The sequence below is a fragment of the Monopterus albus genome, unplaced genomic scaffold (genome assembly GCF_001952655.1).
Source record: "Monopterus albus unplaced genomic scaffold, M_albus_1.0 scaffold1883.1, whole genome shotgun sequence".
In the NCBI taxonomy this organism is placed as follows: domain Eukaryota; kingdom Metazoa; phylum Chordata; class Actinopteri; order Synbranchiformes; family Synbranchidae; genus Monopterus; species Monopterus albus.
The window spans coordinates 1-2,681 of NW_018129758.1; the positions used below are offsets into that span (position 1 = coordinate 1).

The 2,681-nt window shown below is 45.2% G+C and overlaps 1 pseudogene; it reads right to left on the minus strand.

The window, feature by feature from the left end:
* Positions 1-227: 227 nt before the first annotated feature.
* LOC109953893 (vomeronasal type-2 receptor 26-like) lies at positions 228-1,392 on the minus strand (annotated as a pseudogene).
* Positions 1,393-2,681: the final 1,289 nt, after the last annotated feature.

Consider the following 2,681-nt stretch of genomic DNA (forward strand, 5'->3'; position numbering starts at 1 on the left):
AATTCTAGAGGATTCCATATATCATAGTGATTCATTCAGATGTATTATCACCAATGGAAATAAAATATAACCCCCACTTTCAAGATGCAATCTGAACCAACTGAAAACTGTACCTGATAGCTGCTATTAAAAATATTTTTTCTGCTTTTATTTTTCAATCAATCTGGAAAATAGAACCATTTTGTCTTGTCAAATTAAGTTTAATTTTTATGAGTTTATGCCCTGACCCAAGATTGCTTTCTTTGTGTTTCTGTCTGGCCTTACCAGGATTATGTAACATTTGGGTCCAAACAGTGCCACCAAGAGGCCAAAACTCGAGGCCAGGATGGCAAATACCTCCACTGCATCTGCATATTTCCCTGGAGAGCTTACATAGGCAGGGACAAATGCCACCCCTACAGCACCGAAGATCAACATGCTGAAAGTGATGTGTTTAGCCTCATTGAAGCTGTCTGGAAGGTTTCTTGCTAGAAATGCTAACAGAAAACTGAGGAGAGCAAGAAAGCCAATATAGGCCAGTAACACTGCAAAACCAATTGTGGACCCAACTACACACTCATAAACTATCTTGTCATTGTAGTATTGAGTGTTTTTATATGGAGCTGGTGAAACAGAGACAAGCCAAGCAGTGCAGATTGCAGCTTGAACACATGTAAGAACCAGAACTGTCCATCTCTGTTGCACAGCACCAACCCACTTCAGATTGGCTTCACCTCCTGGTTTGGAGGCCTGGAACACAGCCAGAACCACCATGGTTTTAACCAAGATACTTGAGATGCAAAGCACAAAACTGATGCCAAATGCTACATGTCTCAGTTGGCATGTCCACAGTGTGGGACGTCCAATAAACAGCAATGAACAGAGGAAACATCATTTAAGTGACAGCAATAGCTGAAAACTAAGTTCTGAATTGTTGGCACGTACTATAGGTGTTTGCTGATGATAGATAAAAATCCCTAGGACAACAGCACAGATAAATGTGCCCAGCAGTGATGTAGCTGCCAAGCAAATACCCAGAGGCTCATGGTAGGAGAGGTCTTTGTTAAAATCAAAAAAGTTTCAGCTTGTAATAGCCAGTGCCTTAGTGGCTGGTAGTTTGTCTTAGAACATACAGTAGGAAGAATTCTAGGAATGCACATAGTTTTTTCATGTGCAATGAAAAAAAAAACGCTAAATGAGATACAGCAGTAATGTCAGGTTTGCTCTGCGCCACCTGCCTCTCCTCCTTGGTTTTTCTCTCTCTCTCTCTCCTCTCTGCAGGCTCTCTGTCCCGGACGTGGCACACAGCTGTGCTGAGTTACACAGCTGAGGCAAGTTTCCTCATCACCAACATCCCATTTTAGACTCTGGCAAACATTCTTCCAGGGCCAGTACGTTGAGGATTTCTTCCATGACACTTTGGCTCTCCCTATTGACTCACCTGCAACTACTTCTGCACTCTGATCATGGAACTCTTAACGTCTCTTCAGCCCTCTAGCCACAACATCTATGCTCGTCTCCCATGAGCCCGCCAGCAACACTTTCCTCATCTCTCCTGGCTGACATCTTTCCCCTCTGCTCTCAGGTCAGTCAGCCTAATCCACTACCAGCTGTACTCATCCTCTCCTGACCTCTTTGCTGCCAGAGATTGCTGCCTCAGACTGCAACACCCTACTCCTCTCCTTGGACTTCCACACTCAGTGACCTCCTGAGAATTCTCTTCCCTGACTACCAGCTCATCTCCAGTCCTGGCACTTCACTGGACCTCTTCTCAGAGACTGTCACTATTCTCCTGCTGTTTGCTATTAATAAAATCTCTTGTCAGAACAGTGCGTCTCCCTCCTGAGTCCCACCTGCTTGCTCACCTCGCTTCATAACAATTAAAGCCCCTTTTACACCTCCTGCTACCAGCTTAACTCGACTTGACCCTACTCGCCTTAATTGTTTTTCCATTAGTTAAATGATTTGGGATAGTACCTGGCATTATTTTATCTAAAGCATCCATCACTGACCATCGATGGTGCTGTAGTGGAGAGAGCGAGCAGTACCAAGTTCCTGGGGGGGTGCCCATCTCTGAGGCCCTCTCCTGGACCAACACCACCACATCACTGACCAAGAAAGCTCAAACACACCTCTACTTCCTTCACAAACTGAGGCGAGCCAGTGCCCCACCCCCCATCATGTGCTCTTTCTACCGGGGCACCATTGAGAGCATCATCACTGGCTGCATCATTGTGTGGTATGGAGCCTGTACTGCCTCCTGGAGAAGGACCCTGCAACCCATAGTGAATACAGACAGCAAAACCATCGGCACCCCTCTGCCTTCCCTTACAGACATCTTCAACACCCGCAGAGCCATCAGAATTGCTGATGATACCTCCCACCCAGCACACTCCCACTTCAGACTACCTTCAGGGAGAAGGTATCGGAGTCTTCAGGCCCACTCCACCAGACTTACAAACAGCTTCATTCACCAGGCTGTGAGGATGTTGAACACTGTTCACTACCTCCCCCCCTCTGCCCCTATACAATAACCCACCACATATAAAAAGACTCAATAAAAAAAAACTCAATACATTCCCCTTTTTGTTATATTACAGGTACATCTGCTGCTGACTATTGTGGAAACAACAACAAAAAAAAAAACACCTCTGCTATTTTACTGTATGTTATGTTATGTTATATGCAAAACTGCTGCTGAC